A 24,042-nucleotide genomic window follows, 5' to 3' on the forward strand; every position below is an offset into this window, starting at 1 on the left:
CATCCCAAATGGGCTTTAACATTTTAACTCTCTCTCTCTCTCTCTCTGACAGCAGCAGATTTACTCTAGACTTAGCTTTAGTCAAAATAAACATCTGTCTTCCCTGAGGCGATAGTGGGGCCTGGGGAGCATGGCCCTGGGAGCAAGTAGAAGACACTCTGTTCTCCACCTGGCAGTGGAGCACCTGTGCTCAGGATTGGTGGCTGGTGTTCTGAGAGGGGGCCCCACACCAAGAGTTTCTCCTGCAAAAACTGTAACATTGGGGGTATTTTTAGAATCAGCCTAAAGGTTTTTCTTCCAAGTTTATTAATCTAGTGAGAACATTTAACAAAAATAGGGTAGAAAGAGAACAGCTATTTTCTTTCCAACTGATTACTTGAGAGTCGGAGTTACTTCTTTACAATGAACCTACTGATCACCTGCTCACACATTAGGCTTAATTTAACCACCAGTTAGGTGACATTTGTGGCCACCAAAACACGTATTAAAGGGACAAGACCCATTTCAACTAACTCTCCCAATAAGACGCTTGTTGGGTAATGTCAGAAGCATGCTTGGATTGGGGTCTTTTGGAATCAGCTTGGTATGAATGAACCTGTGTTACCTGATGGGATTTGCACTGAGGTAAATTGTGGTCCAAAGGGGCTCTGGTGGGAGAGGAAGAAGTGAGGATGAGGAGAGTCTGACTTGGTGAACCCCCAAAGTGAGAGAAGTGTACAAACAGGGAGCCTCAGGGCTGGCGGCCCTCTCCAAGGCAATGGGAGGGGGCTCTGGCTCTGCATCTCGAGTGGGGACGGCACCAGGGGCTTCAGGGGGTCTGCTACAGACGTTAGAGGCAGGGTCCACCAGGCATTCCCTGTGTGGCCTGGGGCAAGTTCTTTAACCTCTCCATGCCTTGTTTCCGCATCTGTAAAACTGAGGATAATAAAAAGTCCCAGCCTAGCAGGGTCCCTATCTAGTGTGAAAACTTATTTAACCCAGCTCCTCGCAGGAGCGTTGGAATGGTCAGGTTTTCTCATTCTCCAATGGTGTCATGAGTGTTCTTTTAGGTAGTGTGGCTCAGGAACAGGCCAACAGCCAGGGAGCAGGAAGACTGGGCCTGGGACAAGGGTTAGCCGTGCCAGCCCAGGGGACGGGCCCCTCTTCCCAGAGCGGTTCTGGCTGCTGAAAGGAAACCACAACGGAGGCCTTGTCGTACAAACTAGGCCAAAATAAGAGGATCCAGGGGTGGCACACAGGACCATCAGGCTCACCCCAGGCACAGCACAATCCCAGGTCAACTACTGCAAGGATGGAACAAGATGCTAATTCTCCAGCCTTGTGCTCAGGAGCCCAGTAGAGATGAGTCTGTGGAAAGGGGCTGAGCAGGCTGAGGGAGGCAGGCAGGCCATGGTGAGCGGGAGAGTGGGGGATGCACTGGGGCCATGCTCCCCACACTGGGAGCCTGGGGCTATCGCATCTGCCCGTAGAGTTTGCCTTTACAGTAACTGTCCATCCAGAGACACCGTTACCTAATTCACCCAGTTGTGCCACATAGTCTGGCGCCTTCCTGAGGCAGGGGGTGATGCCAACCCCAAAGGAGAGAGCAGAAGCCAGTCAAACACTGATACAGACAGGGACTCAATCCCAGTCACGAGAATCCATAAAATCCGATTGAAATTATCTCATTCTGTAGATACCACCATACTCCCCGTGCACATTATAGAAGGTTATATTCAGTTTTAGAGCTGAAAAGGGCTGGCAGTTCTGTGTAGTCAGAATGGGCCTACATTTGCCAAATACCAAAATTATTAATGACAATAAAAGACTAAAAAATGTAAAATTCTAAGAGCTATTTTATATGAGGGTAATAATTATGAGTCAGACTTGAAACCTAAGCTTGACACTTATTCTCTAATGGCCCATACTGCCAAACTGGAAATCACAAAACCATCAGTGAATTCCCCTAATTGTAGTGACTCAACCATTTGCAATAACCTTTACATCTTTTTTTCTCTGCAACATCACGAAATGAAGGAAGGAAAACAAAGCAGATCCGTATTACCGAGCACATGTACTCCATTTAGTCTTCCCTAAGTACACAGCTTTCTTCTTGGAGGGGGTTCTCACATTATCCCCCCAAATGTTCTGGTGTGGGAACAGACAGACACAGGTAAATTAGCCTACATCCTTTGCATTAACAGAACATTTTCCAGAAACATTTCATCCTTAATTTGCAATCAGTTGTTATCATGCAACCGTATGAAAAGGTTCAAAGATCAGGCAGCGCTTTTCCTTTGGCCATCTGCTGCTCTGCCGTGTGGCCCCGGGGCTCTTAGCTTCTCTGTTCTCCCTCACGTCGCCCTGGTTCTTTTATAGCCTTCGCTGTTCCAAATCTTCAACCATATGCTATCTCCCATTTGAGTCACCAGGAAAACAAACCGTTTTTCTCGACAACACGTAAAAACCCCATGTAAAGACAGTCTGCCCCCTCCCTTCCCTAATTTGATCCTTTGGCTTCCGTGAGGAGGCCACCACCGCCCTAAAAGCCACCCTCCCAGACACAGAGGCTGCAGGAGCTGTATTTTGCTTGGGGCCTGAATGCCTCAAAAGATGATGGCAATTTTAAAGGTTTGGCTAGGCGCCATGAGGAGAGACCTCTGAGACTCCAGTGTTGAGATTTCATTAAAGAAAATGCTGCTGTGCCGTCAAATGACATGGGACTCCACCACAGATTTTCTTTCCTTATTATTAGGCTGTCTTTAAATTGTAAAATTAATACTTTTGAGAGCACAGTACCATTCGGACAGCACTGTCGCTTACGCTGTGTTACGTGATTCTTAAGTGTATTGACGGAAAAGATAGGAAGAAAGAATCCAGTATTTATTGAGCACCTTCCAAACGCTGCGAATGGCACTAGGTACTTTTCGTGCATTACCTTGTCTAATCCTTTATTAGCGAGGAAGTATTCAGGGGAACATTTAATTACTATTAGGTCACTTAATTAACACTGGGATAATAACACCTGCTTTGAAGTGCTTTTAAGGATTAAATAAATTAATAAAATTTTAGTGCCTAGAAGAGTCCCAGTACCAACTTGCTTTAAAAAAAAAAAACATGTTTGTTTTTCTCAGTAAGGAGAATGTGAGTTATAAGACTGGCTCCATGTTTCTCATCGGAGACAGAGCTAGGATTCCAGCGCAGGCCTACCTGCTTCTACCAGGCTGTACATGGCTCCATGCAGACACCTGGCCTTCTTTCCACACACTACCTTCGCCCGAGATCAGTCCATCACAACCTGCAGCTCGAGGAGGCCTGATAACTGGGGCAAAACCTCGGGGCAAATACGTGAAGGTGCCAGGATGATCTTAAGTCCAGTATTTGTTCGGACCATCATGCCGTCGGGGTAGGTTTTCCTCAAGTATATTCTTTTCCAAAGAGAAATATTACCGAAGCTTTGGTGAGAGGAGAGGTAGGGTACAAAGTATAAGGAGAGGTAAAGGGGAGGCTGCCTGGTTCTTGATCTTTTATCCCTTTCCAATGAGGTGCAATGTTATTTTTTCCATATTTTTTTTCTGAAGGATACTTTCCCCTTTGCTTGCCAGAACAATGCTATATTTACATTAAAGGGCTAGTAAGACCAAGTTAAAAATCTTTCAACTGGGCCTGCGAGGAGAGAATTAAGTGTCATAGAGAGAGGTAAATGCTCACAGCAGCCTAAGGTGGGAGGCCACTCTTCTGAGCAGCCCTTGGAAAGCCCTATTCATTCCTCCCTCTCTGGCCCTTCCTATCCAAATTATATCTGTGAAGAAGTAAAAAACTACAAGGGGTGCTCACTTCGACCACACGTATACTAAAATTGGAACAATACAGAGAAGACAAGCATGGCTCCTGAGCAAGGATGATACGCAAATTCGTGAAGTGTCCCATATTTTTAAAAATTACACAAACACCATGATTTCAAATAATAAACACAATGAAACACACACAAACTCAATGTAAAGGAATAAGGTCAGCTGGTGACACACTGGCTAAGGGAAAAAGCAGCAAGAGCCCGTGTGATGGGAACCCCCACTCTTCTCTGTCAAAATTTACTCTTGTTCTCATGTAAGAAATGTTTCTTTTGTTTTTTAAATTTTTATTCTATAAAGTCTATCTTACAAAGTGCCCTACTTCTTAAAAAGAAAATCACAACAGCTGGGTGGACTAATTATTCCACTGAGTCAAGTTATCCTCTTTTTGAATGATGAAGACTATTCGGAAACATCACGACACATCTTCAAAATTAAAACTTGGAAAACGGACTTTGGCCCAGTGGTTAGGGCGTCCGTCTACCACATGGGAGGTCCGCGGTTCAAATCCCGGGCCTCCTTGACCCGTGTGGAACTGGCCCATGCGCAGTGCTGATGCGCGCAAGGAGCGCCGTGCCACACAGGGGTGTCCCCCGTGTAGGGGAGCCCCACGCGCAAGGAGTGCACCCATAAGGAGAGCCGCCCAGCTCGAAAGAGGGAGCAGCCTGCCGAGGAATGGTGCCGCCCACACTTCCTGTGCTGCTGACGACAACAGAAGCGGACAAAGAAACAAGACGCAGCAAAAAGACACAGAAAACAGACAACCGGGGGAGGGGAGGGGAATTAAATAAGTAAAAATAAATCTTTAAAAAAAAAAAAAAATTAAAACTAAAATGCCAAAAATATATATATATATCTTCCCTATCTAATATCTTTACAATTTGGAGGCAAGCAAGAACCTTAACACTTCAGCAACAACCATCTTAAAAACAGTAATTTGTTGGCAAACAAGCTTGTGGTTACAGTAGACCAGTCCTGCTCAACAAAGTTTGTTTTTTAAAGGGCAAGTTCTCTCTGGAGTTGGGAGAGGTGTTTTAAAGGGTCTTATTTTAAAATCTCTCTAGAAGATGTTTAAAGTAGAAAAGGTCACTTACCAAATGCGGAAATTGTATTATCACAATCCCCAAAACATACCCCCCACCCATGGACAGGGGTGGGGGCTAAGGACGGAGTGCTTAGGAAGTCATAGTCCTTTTGGTGTCAGAGACCTGGGATTCAATCTTCCCCAGGCACTCATTAGCCATATGACCTTGAACTAGACACTTATCTTTTTGGCCTTCATTTTCCTCATCTGTAGAATGGAGATAGTACACCTTTCCTCAAAGATTAAAAACATCACATCTAAAAGGCATCTTACCTTATAGGGCATATAAAGGGTATTCAATATATGGTGTTTTTATGTTGCGGATTTATGATTATTATTGTTCCTGCTCTAATTATAGCCATCATTAATATTACTAAGCCCTACAAAGGACTCTGCTTTAGAGTCTAACTACCTCCCACCCCTTTCCTCAAGGACCCACAAATGATACTCTTTCCTTCTCCACAAACCCTGATAACTCCTAGGAAAGCCATTGCCTAGCCCTTTTACAGAGGTCACTCCTCAGGTAATTGGGAAGAGAAATAAATGGGCTGGCCATGCATCCCCAAGGATGACTTCACCACCCTCTGCCAAGGGGGTGGGGCAAGAAGTGAACCTTAATATGTTTCTCAAATCAGAAGTTTTTAAGCGAATAAAATAAAATCTCAATAAATAATTTGAGTTTACTTAAAAATATTGTTTTTCTTGACAGATAAAGTTACCATTTGATACAACTCTATGTTCTGGCCCATTCCATCCACCACCAGTTAAACCTCTGCTCTGATCACACAGCCCTTGCAGGTAACATTTCTTGGATCATTGAAAATTATAAAGCTTTCGTAATTATAACTGATATCTATGCCACCTTCGAGTGTAAGGTCAGAAAGTCTGCATTACAGACCTTAGGAATTAGTAAAAGAGTAATTTTTAAAATTTCAGTAGGAATAGAAAGTTTTCCATTTTTTAGCTTCAGATTCCTCAATATAGTAAGGCAGCTGCACAGAGACACAGGCACAGCTGGATATAACAAGGGTGACGTATGCTTCATCTTTATGAATGCCTAATTACGGATATTCAGACTTATTTTAGTCTAAGCTACGATCCTTAGTTGAAGGAAGGGTTTTAGCAGATATAGTTAAGAAATGCAACTAGCATGACAATCCCTGGTGAGGCACATGAGACTAAAAATCAAAAGCCTGATGCCGGACAATCTGTCTTCTCTGAGTGAATGGACCCAGATTTAGATCAGTAAGCTGTTCTCCCTCCAAAAGACAGAAACTGGGGCAGTGGGGGAGGCAAGCCTGAAAATAATATTGGTTTTGTTTCTTTTTTTCCTGGATTCCATTAACAATCTTCTTAAATTTAAGCCTACCATAGAAAAATATTTACTCTACTATGTGAAAAAAAGCAGATTACAAGAAGTATATGAAGAATGATCTCCTTTGTGTAAAACTTATACATGAATGTAAACAAATATAGAAGGAATTCTGAAATTTATATATCAGGGTTTAAGGGGATTATTTCTGAAGACTGTAATTGTGGGTGATAAACATCTTTTTGCTTACATTATACTCTAAGTATGCTGCAGTAAACACAAAAGATTTCATACTAAGGGAAAAACAATACGAGTCCTCACCCACACTTTTAGTTTAAACTTGCCAATTTTAGGTAAGGGACTGACTACATAGCCTAAGTTGTACATTACTTCTCCTATCAACTGTGTTTGTCATATATCATCTATGTCTTTCTTTTTTTTTTTTTTTTTTTTTTTTAAAGATTTATTTATTTTTTATTTAATTTCCCCCCCTCCTCTGGTTGTCTGTTCTTGGTGTCTATTTGCTGCGTCTTGTTTCTTTGTCCGCTTCTGTTGTCGTCAGCGGCACGGGAAGTGTGGGCGGCGCCATTCCTGGGCAGGCTGCTCGTTCTTTTCACGCTGGGCGGCTTTCCTCACGGGCGCACTCCTTGCGCGTGGGGCTCCCCCACGCGGGGGACACCCTTGCGTGGCACGGCACTCCTTGCGCGCATCAGCGCTGCGCATGGCCAGCTCCACACGGGTCAAGGAGGCCCGGGGTTTGAACCGCGGACCTCCCATATGGTAGACGGATGCCCTAACCACTGGGCCAAAGTCCGTTTCCCTCTTTCTTTTAACTGTACACAATTTCTGCTTATTCTTGCTCTATTGAATGTGTTGGCCCTTCCCTCCTTTTTCCCCACTTCTTGTTCTTTTTTTAAGCATTTGCTTTTTGCCTCTCATCTTGCCCTGACCCTTCTTGTGCTTTCTATGGCTTCTCTGTAGCCCAACTCTATCCCAGAAAAATATATTATGACCTGCATATGTAATTGAAAAATTTTAGTAGCCATATTTTTAAAGAAACTGATGATATATACTTTTAAATGTATTTTATTTAATCCAATAACTGCAAACTAGTATCATTTTAACATGCAGCAATTGTTAAAAGTGAACTATTTTACTTTTTGGGTACTAAGTCTTTGAAATCACTTGTGCATCTTCTCGGTATAGCACATCTTAATTTGGGCTAGCCACGTTTCAAGTGCTCAATGTGACGTGGGACTGGTGGAACCACAATGAACAGCGCAGCTCTAGCCTTTAACCCTATCTTCTATCTTCATCACCTGTCGTTCACCATTCTTCCACCCAAGACAGTGCCCCATTTGTGAAGCTTCCTTCAAGTCTTAACAAAAGGTATCTATTACAAACTTGGCCCTCTAAGCAAAACATGTTCCTCAATGAGCACCAGAAGAGCACTGATCTTGAACTCTATTCATTAAATAAATATTTACAGAATACCTATTATATGATGAGTACAGAAATGACAGTTATTGTACTCAATATCTTTACACAATGCCTTGGGAAAAGTCATGTAAACAAAGCAAAACACGATACACGCTACAATCAAGGAATGTTTGTTCTATGGAATCAGGCCGAGGGGGGTTGGGGGCGGTTAAGATTAATTCTGTGGGTTACAGAGTCCAGGAGAGCTCCAAAGAAGAGGCTGAAAGGGAAGGGGGAGGAGGGCAGTCAAAGTTAAGGGAAGAGCCGTGCTAAGGCAGAGCTCTCAGTGGCTTCCCCCAAAACACACAGAGTGGGAATGAATTAAAATCAAGGCAGGAAGACTGACTGGTGTCAGATTGTCAATGGTCTTGCATGTCTTGCTAAGCAAATTCAATTTTACCATGTGAACAAAGAAAAATAACCGAAAAGTGTTTCGTCAGAGAGTAACGTTATCAAATCTGGGCTTTAGAAACTCTGGCAGAGTGTAAGGTAATATTGGAGGGGAAAAGACAAAATCATAAGGAGAATAGTTAGGGTTCATTGTTTTCAGTTCGCTATTGTAAAGATTTAAACAAAGCTTCAGCAGCAGAGATAGAAAAGAGGAAACAGATGTGGAAAATATTAATTTAGCAGGAGAAGCAATGGTACTTGTGACTTGGCATGGCCTTGAAGGAAAGAGGGTGACGGATGAAATGATATCGATGTGAATACGTTGTGTTCTGGCCTAAAAATTCCTTAGGCACGAAGCCTGGAGAGAGAGAATGTGGGACAGGACAGAAGCCCTGGGAACACCCACACTGCTGGGCATGAAGGGCAGAAGGAGTCAGCCAATGGAGGGAGGCTGACGAGCCAGAGGCAGAGGGAAAGCTGGGAGGCACTGGCACGACCTAAAGTAAGAGATGTGTTTCAACAGCAAAAGGTACCACTTTTCATTAGGAATTAGTTCTGCAGCTTCAGTGCAGAGCATAATTTGTATGAGGTTGTAGAACTCAGCTTCTCATGATTTTTTAAAAATTCTCTACCGTAATTCAAAAATCAAGAATTTTATACTAACCAAAAATGCTTTCTTAGGGGAAAAAAATCACTTTCATAAATAAAACCCCAATCCTCTGTTTTTCCAACTTCCTATCTGTAGAATCAAAATTTATAAATTAAGAATTAAACTGTAGAGTAAAACCAATGAAAAACCAAGGTTTAACTCTTCACAATCAATCAGTCATGTGACTGCAGTCATGTGGCTAAGCCAGTCCCTTATCTTCTTTGAACTTGCACAGTTGTTTCTTCATCCATAAAATGAGAATAGTGATATATTCTGAGTGTTTATTGTGAAGAATAGATGTGACATGTGAATATATATCCCAAGACTATCCTTTAATAAATGTCAGCTTTCTTCTCCTTTCCCACCACACTGTTTGGTTTCTTTCCCAAATACTGGTGTATAGTATTACAATGATTAAGTTCATGCGTCAACCTGGACAGTTATGGTCTCCAGTTGCTTGACCAACCAAGCACTGGCCTGATTTTTATTGTGAGGCTATTTTGTGGACTTAAATCATCATGTCAGTTGGTTGCCTCTGTGGCTGACTACATCCACAATCAACTAAGGAGATTGCTTTCAACAATGAGAGAAGTTTCATCCAACCAGTTGAAGACCTTACAGGGAGAGCTGATAATATCGGCAATTTTCATCTCTGCTTCACGCAGCCAGCTTCTCCTGGAGGAATACATCAAAAATTTTCCTTCAGAGTTCTTAGCTTGCAGCCTGCCCTACTGAATTTGGACATTGACATGGGATCAGTTCTTATAATAAATCTCATAATATTTATATATATGTGTATATATATAAAGATATACATAATGATCAATAAAAAGATAAATATATCCATATCCTGTAGCTTCTGTTTCTCTGGGGAACCCTGACTAATATAAGGATAAAGGGCATGGATTTTGGAGCTAGAAAGATCTGGGTTTCAATTCTAAGTCTAATTGTTTGTATTCAAGCAAGTGACTAAAACCCTTGGCCTCAGTTTTATTCCTTTTAAAATGGAAACACCAACATTTCCCTCGTGGGATGGTAAGGACCATAGGACCATGCATTCAGAACATCTAGCATGGGGAATACAACAGAAACTAAAAAACTGAGAGTCCCTACCCGTCCACTTCCCCTACTAAATAAGAGAACTACAGTAAGTCAGGCAATTCTCCCCTTTCTCTTTTTAAGAATACAGGCAATCCTTGTTTTGTATGGTTGATATGCACCAATTTCAGTTACCACATTTAGTTAAATAAAACTAGTCTCAGAACAATATGACTCAAACTTCATTTCTCATGGTATATTAACTGTAAGCCACTATATAAAGTACAAACTTTGCTGCTAGCTCTTCAGTCCAGAAATCACTATGCAACTAAAAGGTAGACATTATGGTCAATAACCAATCACATCACTTCTTGCAAAGTCTATCAGTGATTGGTCACTGTGCATTATTCAGTTCCTAAACTGACAACAAAGCATGAAGCTGTGTTGCCTCCTTGTCACTCACTGATAAACCCACATAACATTTTGCAAAAATCGACCATTGTAAGAAGGAATTGGCCTACGAAGATAAAAAGTGCAGCAAAGAAGTGAAAAATAATTCTTGAAAGTGAAATTCAAATTTAATGTAAATGGAGTTCTAGGAGGACCTTGGGAATCTTAACACTGTCTCTGCTCAAGCAGCTCTAGATATGCAGGCAGAGCCACTCAGTGAGGGCTGAGGAAAAGTGATTGTGATGAAAAGGATGAAGATGTCACAGAGAAAGTGTCACCCACAAAAAAGGGCACAATTATGGAATTCCTGGAGATATTTCATGACATTGAACATTGGAAGCTGATCTAAAGTTAGAAAGGAGCAAGACTGTACTAAGACATACAAAAGTGCTCACTTCTTGTCATAAGTATATGATGAGAAAGCAAGCACTGTTCATGCTACTTGTCTTTTACAAAGAAATAAAATGCTCTAATTATTAATGTTTCTAATGTTTTAAGTATAACAAACAGTTTTACTTTTTTTCATTTCCATATGCATTTTAAACTGGCAGTAAGACAGTTTTTAAAAATATTTTGAAAACATTTTTAAACGTCATGGAACAATCCTAATTTCTCCCTTTTGATTATTCAGATCACTGTGCATTATTTTGGCTTGCACAGTCATTTTTACAGTCCTGCATTACCATGCAAACAAGGACTGCCTGTATTTCCAAAGACACTGAATACTTTTGAGTTGGATATATGGAAAAGGAACAAAATATTTTTAAAAGAAACCATTTAGAATTCCTTTACAAAAACAAATCTACCAACAATGGAATATACTCATATATCAAGGAATGTTGAACGTACAATGTCAAATACTTGAAATTTATGCTTGCGAGTGGTGGTTTGACTTGGTTCAGAAGAATTCCTAACGACATGGATGTAGATAAATGGACCAACAGGTACCCTCTTGGAGAGAGGACAGTGGTGAGAGGATAAGCCTCTCCCCATTCCCAAAGTGTTAGAAAAGGTTTCCAATTATCACCAAGGTCCCTTCCAGCCCCAGGAAACTATGATCTTTGTCTAAATAAGTATTTTTTAAATCTCTTAAACTTGAAAGATAGAAGCTAATCCCAAGTCTTAATGATACTGATCATTATCAATACTTTAAAATATTCTGACCCAATGATCAGAATGAACTTGAGCATCGAACACGAACAAAAGAACATGAACAATGAACAAGTGAACGTGAGCAATGATCAGTGAACTTGAGCATGCATTTGAATCAACCAAAGAACTTGATAGAAGAGACTGCAGGACCCAACCCCCGCGTTTCTGATTTAGTAGGTCTGGGGTGAAGCCTAGAATGTGCATTTCTAAAATGTTCCTGGTGATGCTGCTACTGTGAGCCAAGGGACCACACTCGGATAACCACGTGTTCAATCTATTCATTTTTTCGCTTATTCTATTTCATTTATTTATTGTGCTTGAACTATTTAAACATGTCCCATATCACACATAAGAAATAATGAAATTCCACATCTTTAAAAAATTCTAAAATGAGGAATTCACCCCCTTAAATGACTCTGAGAGTTTCAGGTCATCATGTACATATGTACCCTACATAAAATCTGCTGTGTTATTGTTTATCAGTACTGTTTAGGAAAGAGAATATGGTAATAGCACTTATATTGTTGAAGGAAAATGAAAGGTGAAAAGTGGAAGATAGTACAGGGGAAGCTTCTCTTGAAGGAGGTACCCTGGTTCCTTTCCCTATTTTCTTATGAGCTGCAAGCAGGAACATGGTATCAACCTTTGGTTTTTGGTCCCTCTTGAACAGAGTCCATGGTAATCAACCAGAAGGAAAGAAAGCAGTTCTTCAATCCTGTTGTTCATTGTCATTGATGCTTCCATGTGCCATCAACATCAGGTCCCCCAACCCACCACAGAAAAAAAAAAACAACACTAAAAAAAACAGCCATGTATAGTAGAGGTGTTAGTGCTCACCAAGATCAGAGTTTTCCTCTTCCTGGGTACACTGGATATACATTTATCGACCTTTCTTGTAGTTAGCTGTGGCCATGTGACTGGTTCCTAGCCAGTGGAATGTAAGAGGAAATGCTGCATATCACTTCCAAGTCTAGCCCATACAAACATCCCATGTATGAGCCTCACCCTTCATCTACAGGCTGAAAGGAGAAAATACTGAGGCTCTCAAGGAGAACATTAACCACCAGATGGCAGGAGCCTAGGTATGAATGACTGCACGGAGCTAAGCCCTCACCTACTGGACTTTGATAGGAGCAAGAAATAAACTTTTATTGTCTCAAGCTATTAAAATTTGGGGGGTGATTTGTTACAGCCTAAAGCTGCCTACAAATAACTAAGCCATTTATCTCCTTCCAGATGTTCATGTTATCAAAGGTACGTGACAACAATTGATGTGTGGAACATTCACATTAATTTTCACGAATATTTCCAATGATGCATGGCCAAGTATAGAGCTGTGTGTTCACTGTGTAATACATACTCAGCCTCTTCTTAACTTCCCGCTGACAATGAAGACCAATTAATAAGAATGGGTAATGAGAATGGATTAATAATTAGCCTCACCTGACTAAATGAACTGTTTATCATCTATCCTACAAGGTAACCAAATATGAACAGGAACCTACTCAAGAGGGCATACAACAAGTCACCTCTACAAGACTCAGTTTCCACACCCATATAATGGGAAGTTATGATCCATGATCTGTAAGATTGTGCATGCTTTCATTTGTAAGAAATGTCCCACACCAATGCAAGGTGGTGCGGGGTGGGGAGGGGTAGTGTATGAGAATCCTGTATTTATGAATGCTTGTTCTATAAACCCAGAACTTCTCTAACAAAGGGAAGAAAATATTAAGATTGTGCAAGTTTATAATCTGTATCCAGTTGTCAACTATAGAGGGAAGACAGTAGAAGAAGCCATGGAGTCAAACAATTCTGGGTTTAAATTATGGCTCAGCCACTAGCTGTCCAACTTTGGTCAAGTTACTTAACCTACTGAAGTATGAGTTTCATCTTCTATAAAATAAAAGAGATAGCAACTATCTCTTTGTAGGCATTGGGGAAGATTAGAGATGACATGTTTATATGCTTAAAGCACTCTATCTGGCATGTTATAAATTCCTGTCAATGGTGACCAATGCTAGGATTACATTCCCCCCTTTGTAATACAAGTTGCCAGTAGATGATGAGTGAAAGAGCATTTCCCCCTAGGAAACAAAAAGACGCGTTTCTTAATTCTTACTGAGTACCTACCATCTTTTAATTACAAAGAACAATAAATTTTTACTTCTCTCTTAATTATGGTCATGCCTATATTTCACTATTCAAATAAAGAGCTTAGACACAGAGTACATTTAATTGTTACACATGTTGTTTTATTTTTGAAGGTTAAATTTTTAAAAATGAATAGTAAGTTCCAAATAGCTGGCTGAGAAGCAAATACATTGATCCACTGTGTCTGTACTTACGGCTTTACTAGACAAAGTTACAGCTTTTTAGCACTTCAAGATTGGTTGGGAGGGGTGAAAAGTGAGAAATAAATGTGGGCCTTTTGACTTGATAAAATTAGCATTGGGGCCAAAGAAAATTTCTCCATTCAGTTTAGTCTACTACGGTGACACAATTTAAAAATCATGGCCCCTGCTGGTCTGAAAGAAACTTCCCTACCCCCTGTCCCAAAACCCATCATACGTGCTGTTACCATTGTTTTATGTCTCTGCACTCTGGTCTATCATTTCCTGTAATCTCTTCTCCATTCGTTTTGAGCCATTTCAGTGTAAGACCTTCATCATCTTTCTCTAGTCTTCACCCAGAGTACACTTGTTGACAGAATTAATAAACAAAACTGTGCCATGAGTGTCACTTCAAAAGCCCTTTTAAAAACTCCAATAAAAAAATAAAGTAATATATAAAACTCCATCAATCACTGAAAAAAATTTTTTTTGCCCACCTGCTTCTTAGGTGTATAAAAATCATATTTAGGGAAGTGGATTTGGCTCAACTGATAGAGCATCTGCTTACCACATGGGAGGTACAGGGTTCAAACCCTGGGCCTCCTGATCCATAAGGTGAGCTGGCCCACGCGCAGTGCTGATGCACTCAAGGAGTGCCGTGCCACATAGGGGTGTCCCCTGCGTAAGGGAGCCCCACGCGCAAGAAGTGAACTCCGTAAGGAGAGCCACCCCGTGCGAAAAAAGTGCAGCCTGCCCAGGGTTGGCACCGCACACATGGAGAGCTGACGCAGCAAGATGATGCAACAAAGAGACACAGATTCCCAATGCTGCTGACAGGAACACAAGTAGACACAGAAGAATACACAGTGAATGGACACAGAGAGCAGACAACTGGGGTAGGGGAGGAAGGGGAAAGAAATAAATAAAAAAAATAAGTCTTTAAAAAAAAAAGACCTTTTCTGACCCTTAAAAAAAAATCATATTTAAAGAAAAACTCCAGGTGCATAAGACTGAAAAACAGGAGTCTTCAATTAAACAGTTACAAAGTCCTGTCCTATTAATTTACTATGTTTCCATAATGAGGTCCAGCAGAACAAGAATAGCTTTTAGGAAAGGAGTTCCAGCCTCTTTGTATTGGTATATTCATACAAATCTACTCACGGCAGGTAGGGAAAAGGGAGCTTAATTTTTATCCCCATCAGGCTTCAAATGATTTTCAGCAGCCTTGATAATAATCATAACATTTTCCAAAATAAATACAGAAGTAACCATTAATTAGAATTTTCTAAACACAGAGGGGAAAGGAGACAATTAAATTCAGACCACCACCATGGTCAAATAATGAGTGAATACTGCTGAATGAAACTTTCTAATTAACAGAGCAAAAATTAACTTTGAGGTCGTCTAATCAACCTGTCAAATACAATATGAAGTCTTTGAATCTTAATCGTCTGCTATTCTTAATCGTATCTGTCCTATAGTGCTCAACCTTTAAAGTTCTTTCCAACTCTGAGATTCTATAGAATTTCATATCCTTACATACCTAATTTCATTAATTCAGACTGGACCCAGCTATCCAAATTAGTGAGATTTTCTGTATACATAAATATGTCTTGTATATATAAACTATGAACTGATTTATTAAGCATTTCAGAAGATGAAGTTTACTAAAACTGAGAGAGTATGTTCAGAATAAGACTTTGCTTAAAAGTTTCAACTCTTAATAGCATCATTCAAAATACCTCTCCCCAAATTAGGATTAACATAATAAGGATCAAGTCTGGAGCCGTATAAATCTTGTTGTAGGACCAATAATCAACCTTCCTGCACATCTCAAAACAAGCCAATCTGAGTAAAATTTTAATACTTTTACTCAAGTATAATTTACATACCATAAAATTTAAACACTGTAAGAGTACAATTCAGTGATTTTTAGTAAACTTAGAGTTGTGCAAGCATCATGATTCAGTTCTAAAACAATTCCATCACCCCTAAATGCTTCCTCAAACCAGTATGCAATCCATTCCCACTCTCACTCCAGCCCCAAGCAACCATTCATCTGCTTTTTCCTCTAAGTTTGACTTTTCTGAGCATTTCATACAAATGGAATCAAATAACATGTAGTCTTTTATACCTGGCTTCCTTTACTTAGGATAATGTTTTTGAGGGTCATACATACTGAGTGTGTCCAATCAAGGTAAACCTTCTTGATATTCCCTTTACAATCAAAAAGTGCCTTTTGACCCCCAGAGCACATCCAAGGGAGATCATCAAAACTCCACCAGGGCCAAGTGGCCACCTGGTAGACTATTGACCCACTTAGCACTATGCTCCATGCTCAGTTCTTATCTCTGGAATTCGCTACTTTGAGGCCTCTCTGTAACCACTTCTGTAATTTAACCAAATGAGCCCAACTTCACTCTCTATTGCTCTTGAGTTTCAAAGCACCCCCAGTCCCAAAGAAGGACTCCTGCCTCTATGCCAGCCCTGAGTGAGCAATATGGACCAGGTTACCCCATTACCTCATTTTCTCAGTGACAAGAGATGCATTCCATAACAAAAAAGTAATTGCTTCCATTCCCTCTTACTCCCACCCCTTCCCCTTACCTTCTTCCTGGCTATTTGGACATGGATATTACAGGGAAGGCCCACTTTGACCATTTAAACTGTAGTGGCTGAAGAAAGGGCAAGGGGGGTGAGTGAGGATGCAGCAACTAGGGGTGTGGAGGCATGAATGGGAGATACATATTAATTCCTTGATATGGGCAAAACTGCAAGTATAAATTGACACATCATACATCAAGGTAAGTCGTATAATACAATCATAGTAGACTCTACACATGCCTCTTTTGTCACTTTTACTGAACCTGTGGTTGGCGCTGAGGTTGGTATATACCCAGAAGACTTTAATCTCTAGACTGGCCATGTGCCAGCTGGGTCCTGAGCCTCAGCAGAGTTGCAACTCCTACTCTCCGGTTCATTGGACTTACCCAGATCAGCTAACAGGAGGGGGGAAGATGGTCAATCAGCACAACAGGGAACCAAGAGTGCCTACAACTCCAAGCAGGAGAATTGCATCCATCAACCATATGGGATCTAAGTCCCTCTTGATATAGAGGTGGCATGGACATTATACCATCCCAGGGTCCACAGGATGGAGGAATAAAATATGGATTAGAGTCTACTTACTATTGTGAATAGTAATGGAAGAAACTGTAGTATTGATGTGGAGAAAGTGGCCACAGTAGTTGCTGAGGGTAGGGAGAAAGAAGAAGAGATGTGATGTGGGGACATTTTCGGGACTTGGAATTGTCCTAAATGATATTGCGGGATCAGATACTGGACTTTATATATCCTGCCATAACCCACTGACTGTACTGGGGGTGAGTGTAAACTACAATGTGAACTATAATCCATATGGTACAGTAGTGCTCCAAGATGTATTCACCAAATGCAATGGATGTGCCGCAATGATGAAGGAGGCTGTTGATATGGGGGGAGTGGGACAGGTGGGGGTGGGGTATGTAGGACCCTCTTATATTTCTTAATGTAACATTTTTTGTGATCTATGTAGCTTTAAAAAAAAGGCAAAAAAAAAATCACAGTAGTATATATAGAAGTGGTAGAAATGCACTTCTTTAAGTGCACTCGCCTTGTTAAGTCTAGAGGTTTGATTATGGTTTTCCATCAAAAAATCCAGAGTAATAGATAACTGGCTAACCCCTGTGCTCCTGTGCTGAAATGTGGCAGTTGAACTCAAATCACCAAAAGCTCTTTCGTGCTCCCTGCAGTTTTTTGCAGGAAGTTAAGGAGGGGTATGGAGCGGGTCAGTGTCTGCGGTCAAAACTGAGGTGTGGCTACAGTAAGTATTCCTTAAAATGAATCAGACCTCCTCAGGGAAAAGAAAGTTTGTCTGTGAATTTTAATGGTCACAGCCAGGGTTATCTGTTTTGTTTGTGAATTCCTGTCACCCTAATTAACAAGGTTGCCCCAGGCAACCTACACTCCCTCTCGCTCCGGCTTTTGCTCAGAGGACAATTTTCAGTTTCAGCTTCTTAAAGAGGCTGGAGCCCATAAGCCGCCTGCGTACTTGTGCACTTAAATAAATAAGCAATGAAAACATTTGCTCCTTAAGGCAATTGAAGTATTCCTCTGTGTGCTTTCAGTATACCATAATTTCTTGGCTTTCTCCCCCTCCTTCAAAAAGCCTACCAAACGGTTTACACAATCTCTTTTTTTTTTCAAAATGCCTCTTCTTCAGGCATCAGCCCCTAGGTAGATTAAATGATGCAATATAGTCTAGAAAAGTCTAAGCTTTAAGGATCCAAGTCTCAGGAATGTAGAAAGACAGAAACAAAATATGGAAAAGTAAACAAATGCCAAGTTTCTAAGTCACTGCCAGGAAAACCATAAATAAGAAGAAAATAAGCCACACATTTTTAAGATAGCTTAGAAAACCAACACCTCCATGTAAATATTGACTAGTGTGGGAAGCCTCACACAATAGAAGCCCTGTTTCCTTTAATCAAGCCCATCTGACTCACCCCAGCAGCAGGCACTTCCATCTTTTCACCTAGAGTGTTTTCAGATAGTAAATGAACCCTGAAAGTGAAACATGAACCAGAGAGAAGCACGCACCGTAAGAAGGCCTGGAAGCCTTGGATGAGGGCTTCTCAAGCTTGACTCCACTGACATTTGAGGTGGATAATTCTCGGCTGGGGGCTGTCCTGTGCATTGTAGAGCGTTTAGCAGCATCCCTTACCTCTACGCTTGAGATGCCAGGTGCAGCCCTCCAGCCCCCACCCACAGTTTTGACAACCAAAAATGTCTCCAGATATCACCAAATGTTCCCTGCAGGGCAAACTGACACCCAGTTGAGAGCTGCTGCTCTGGACCAATTTTAAGGCTGGTGGGGCCAGGGCCCGATCCTTAGGGTGTGTTAAGGGAATCCTCTAAATGGTAACTAAGCAAGGTCACCAAACTCCTACCCCGTAGCAGCACAGAAAACAGAAGCCATACACCTGACCAGGCCACTGTTTTGGGGAGAAATCTCCAATTCCAGCCCAAAGAAAGGGCTGAATATTAAGAGCATGAGATGTATTCCAAACCACTACTTGGTGAAGAAAATAGAATAATGCTATTCTGTCCTTACTGTGATTTAAAAAAAAAAAAAGTGCCAAGGGGCGGAGGGGAGAGTGGCCCCTCTGGGCAGCCGGGGAAGCAGCTTTTCCAGCTGCAGAGATGGCAGATCTGACCAGGCCAGCTGGTCAGAGGGCAGTCAGAACCCAAAAATATTTTACTCTTAAAAAATACATCTTACATGCATTTATAAAATTACATATTTCCTATAACATAAGACTTCCCTTGGAAATCAACTCACTCGAAAAGAATTTAACACACACACACATATCCCGGATGCTATACCAGGAGGACCCCAAAGCATCTGCCCGTCTCCCATCACTGCCATTCAGAGAACAGCCTTAAAAATAGGATAAGTATGTGGTCTGGATAATTACCAAGCCTGCAGAGAGACAGGGTCCGCACACCTGACGGTGACCCAGGACCCTAAGGAAATGTTCCCAGCATCTCTAAGTGATTTTCAGGAAAACCTGATGTCACCACCAAAACCTCTCAAGGCCAACCCAATAAGGCAGCCTGACCCATCAGTCCTCTTACTCTAGCTCCTGGAAACTTAAAACCTATTTTCTTGTTGCCTTGATAAATATCTTAATTAGCTAGAGCACAGCTCAGGACAAGGAAGGGTGTGGTCAAATTCTGAGTTAGGAATGGTTCTTGGCATACTATTGGGACCAAAATGAGTTATTAATAAAATTTTAAAGGATTATTTGGGGGAATATTAGAAACTGTTGAATGGTAAGGCCAAAACAAGCAAGGGAATTTTCAATGCTTCCGTAGCACTTTAGTGCAACTGGTTAGCACTTTATACTTGGAGTAACAGAGAATATGGGCAGCAGAAAATGTGCAAAACTGAACAAACAAAAGAACTATTTTAAAATAATAAAGACCTAGAATCAAATACACTGAATATTAAACTAGCAATGATTTGAGCACAACTGTTTTTGGGGGTTTTGTTTTTGTACTGGTAGTAATCTTTTACAGCCACATGGTTCTACCTAAAAGATTTTGTTATTGATTATATTTTAAACTCTCAAATATGATGATATAAGGAATTACATTTCTTTCTAGGCTGCTGGAAGAGTGGGGGAGGGGGTGGAATAGAAAAGGAAGGAAGACAGAAGGAAAGAAGGGAGGGACGGAAGAGAGAGAAACTTTTGTGCAAAATTCTTCTTATTTACGAATTGCGTTTTCCAAGTCGATCATTGGAGTTAAGACTTTAATGCAGTGCTTTGGGGGCTCAGACCACATTTTTATTAATATTTGTCCTCCTTTAACAATTGCATAGCCACCCAGTAGCATAACTCTAGAATGTTCAGCCTTGATTCTTTTGTAGAATATTCAAGAAAAGAAATAATTTGAATGCATAATGTCAAAGTCATCACTTCAACAGACAGCTCCTAAATTTTCTTACACTTCACCTGCTGGGAGCCATTTTCAAATGAGGCCCTCTGGAACATGCTTTTATGTTTCTTGGCTGGTAACCATCTTATTCTCAGTGCATGACAGAGGTGGTGTGAAGACAGGGAAGGAGAGAAAAGACTGCTTTTACAAAGGTCAATATTAATAGAATATTCTGCGCAGAGAAAAAGATATAAAAACTTAATAACAATGGTCATCTCAGCATGGTAGAATCTATCTTCTTTTTAGTTTCTGTGGGCTCAAACATTTTTTTTTGGAAGGAACGCAAGTTAATGTCTTATCTAGAATTAAAATCAGCTAACTTTCTTTCCTCAATATTTATCAAATATAATCAGTATCATGTAAAGCTATTTATGTGGTGCCTGCAATGCCTAGGCCTGCTAATTGCACTCCCAACTAAGCCTTCCTTTTCCCACTCTGCCCTCCCCTCCAGCCTGACTGCCTCTTAACAGCACCTACTGTGCGGGGCCATCTCTCCACTTACTATGTTGTAGTTTCATTTAGCACAAAGTCTGAGAGCCCTTACATATATACAGACTCATTAGTATGTGACCAAACAAATGCCTAAAGCCTGCTTAATACTTAATTGCTTTATTTTTCAGTATTACAACAGGAATCACATTACTCATATAAGGAGGTATAACTTACCAAATTTGTAGCCCTACATTAATACATAAACCCAGGTGTTGAAAAGACTGAAAGCTCCGTTATCGCACTTTAACTTTCTAGAAGGCAGGGCCCGGGTGCTGAATTCCTCTGTACAGTGCTTAATTCCCATAACCGGAGAATTAATAAATGCTGGATGAAAAAGAGACTGCGTGGCAGGTCAATAGCATAAAACCACAGAGAAACAGAAAACAAGGAGTTCATGATATTCCAGAACAGTTGGCACAGCAATCATGAAATAATTGAAAACCACAGGTAAGTCACAAAGAATGAAGCTGATCACTCTATCCTAAGCAGATCTTTCATTTAAGCTGATACATGGAAAAGGAGCACAAAGCACCTGTTCCATAAGAGGTCATTTCTCCCCGTTTGGGAATTGTGTTTCGATTCAGCAAATATTCCCTGAGCCCTGTCTGTGCACCAGGCACGGGACTATGCCGATGCAGGCCCCATGTCACATGCCACGAGGAGCAACACGGCGGGCATGCCACTTCGTTTAAAGCAAGATGTTCAGACATCTTCACTTTTCCTTGGTGGAATGGGGGGCAACAAAGCCTCCTCTCTAAAATACTTTTATGAAGGCCATAGAAGAAAATACATACCCAGTGCCTTGGAAAGGACTGGGGTGCCGGACCACCAAGCTGCTCAGCTCTGGGGCTGGGGAACATTCCCATCACAGTCCTGTACTGGGTCTTAAGGGAAATCCCAATCACTCTTCTTCTCACTGTCCTGCTTGGTGGTTCATTTCATTTCCCATCTCTCTCGCCATTTCTCCTCAAAAAGGTCAAAGTCAAAATGCATTTGCATAGGAAGATGGCAAACAAGATGCAAGGTACATGGGCAATTTACAAATGAATTGGCCTTTATTTTTTAAAGATTTATTTATTTTATTTATTTCTCTCCTCTCCCCCGGTTGTCTGCTCTCTGTGTCCATTCACTGTGTGTTGTTCTGTGCCTGCTTGCATTCTTGTCAGGTGGCACCGGGAATCTGTGTCTCTTTTTGTTGCATTATCTTGCTGCATATGCTCTCTGCATGTGCAGCGCCACTCCTGGGCAGGCTGTGCTTTCTTCACACGGGGCGGCTCTCCTTGAGGGGTGCAACTCCTTGTGCGTGGGGCTCCCTTATGCGGGGAACACCCCTGTGTGGTACGACACTCCTTACACGCATCAGCATTGCGCATATGCCAGCTCACCACATAGGTCAGGAGGCCCAGGGTTTGAACCCTGGAACTCCGATATGGTAGGCGGGTGCTCTATCAGTTGAGCCAAACCCACTTCCTGGAATTGGCTTTTGATAGCAATCAAGTTCCATGTTGTATAACAAAACAAGGAACTCATTCAAGATCTATCTTTAATGCCTAGATACTACTGACAACTTCAAAGAAGCATATGACAACATTAAATATTCTCATCCCTACTGTGGGGGGGGGGGGGTGGCAGGCTGGGATTGGACCCCTTTGAAAATCTCATGAAAGATGGAAGTCTCTTTCCCAAGAATGCACATATACCCAAATTTCCTTTACATTTCCAGGCAGTTACAGCCAAGCATGTCCGCTCTATTCCAATTAGCATTAATATTCAAAAAAGAATCAGGCTGACCTTCTTATGATTTGGTTAAAATATGGAGCAAGCTGACTTATATGAGCAGCTACAGTCCCAATGATTCTCTCTCTCTAGGTTGTGTTAAAATTCCGAAGAACAAAATGGGATGAACAAAGTCAGGGAAGTTTGCTAAGCCAGTCTCCAGTACGAGATGCCTGCTGCTACACCAAATAATTAAGTGATTACTTCATCTGTATTGCACACCTGCACATAATTGCTTCACAAAACCACCCTCACAGATGGCTTTGCGAGATGCAAGTCCATGTAATAAAAGTCCACCCGCAGCTCAGCCATTTGGACAAGGTTTTGGAACTGCGGAGATGCTGCCCAAGGCAAACACATCATCTAATTAGGCCCAATTGATTAGCTGTCTTGCACTTAGAGTTGACAGCATGAAGGGCTAGCCTACACTTACTGACAGGGGGCTGCAAAATCAACCTGGAGGGCAACCAGACTGTACTCTAAACAATAAGGAAAGTACGACATCCCATACCGTAGAAGAATAGAGTTCAGAGAAAAGTGACAAATGAATCTTCATTAGCTGTCATTTTAAAATCCAAACCAGTAGTCATCATCGATCCCTTTATTTTGGTAAAATGCTTTACTGCCTATGAGCCCTTTACCATAGCTCAAAACCTCAGAAGGAAAAAACAGGCATTATTCCTAATCCATCCATTCCTTAGCAAATGCTTTCTGAACAGGTGTTAGAGATGCACATGAAGACAGATGGTCCCTGCCTTCAAGAGGTCATGAAAACAGAGGGGAAGAATGCTGGGTCTGCTTGGGTAGGAAGAGGAGTTGTCTAAAGGGAAGGAACACTGATTCTGAATCTCAGGAAGAAAGTAATTTTGTCCAGAGACCTGGAATAGGAAGAGACTGGGGACATAGCATTCGAGGCAGAAAGGAGATTATCAGCAATAGGGAGATGAGAACGGAATGTCCAGGTGGCTAAGTGTGGCTAGAGTCTGGGGAACCCCAAGGAAAGATGGAGCGATGGAGGCTGAGGCCAGAGGAGGTGATGGGCCAAATCAAGAAAGGTTTTATCTGCATTGGGTTATGGGAGTTTATAGATGAGGAAACTGAAGATAGGGATCTACTAGAATAGCAGTTCTCCAGCCAGGAGGGTACATTAGGACCATGTAGAGAGCTTTTAAAAAGGTATCAATGCTTGAGGTCCCACTGCCAGAGTCTGAGTCAGTTACCCTGGTATGGGGCCTGGGCCTCGGTGTTCTTTTAAAAAGCTTCCCAGGGGAGTCCCATGTGCAGTTGGCATAAAGAAGCACAGTTTGAATTTAAGCCAGTCAGTGGTGACCCAGTGGGAAGCATGGGCCCACAACTCTCCACTCAAGTTCAAGCTCTTTCTTGTACTTTGAATTACATCAATTTCCCTTTAATTTTTAAAATTAATTTTAAGAATGGAGGGAAAAAAAAGAGGGAGAGAAAGGGCCTTCAGGATAGCACATATATACTATCCCAATCCTTATATCACTCTGTATTAT

The 24,042-nt window shown here is 41.4% G+C and overlaps 1 protein-coding gene and 1 non-coding gene across 7 annotated transcripts in view; one reads left to right on the forward strand and one right to left on the reverse strand.

Annotated features, from left to right (window-relative positions):
* Window positions 1-24,042, reverse strand: part of FARP1 (FERM, ARH/RhoGEF and pleckstrin domain protein 1) — a 320,081-nt gene that overhangs the window by 135,349 nt on the left and 160,690 nt on the right. The window lies entirely within an intron of this gene.
* Window positions 3,807-3,915, forward strand: LOC111764942 (U6 spliceosomal RNA). Its single transcript, XR_002797419.1, has one exon. It is a non-coding gene; the product is annotated as a U6 spliceosomal RNA (small nuclear RNA).

Source organism: Dasypus novemcinctus, chromosome 15, assembly GCF_030445035.2.
Source record: "Dasypus novemcinctus isolate mDasNov1 chromosome 15, mDasNov1.1.hap2, whole genome shotgun sequence".
NCBI classification, from domain to species: domain Eukaryota; kingdom Metazoa; phylum Chordata; class Mammalia; order Cingulata; family Dasypodidae; genus Dasypus; species Dasypus novemcinctus.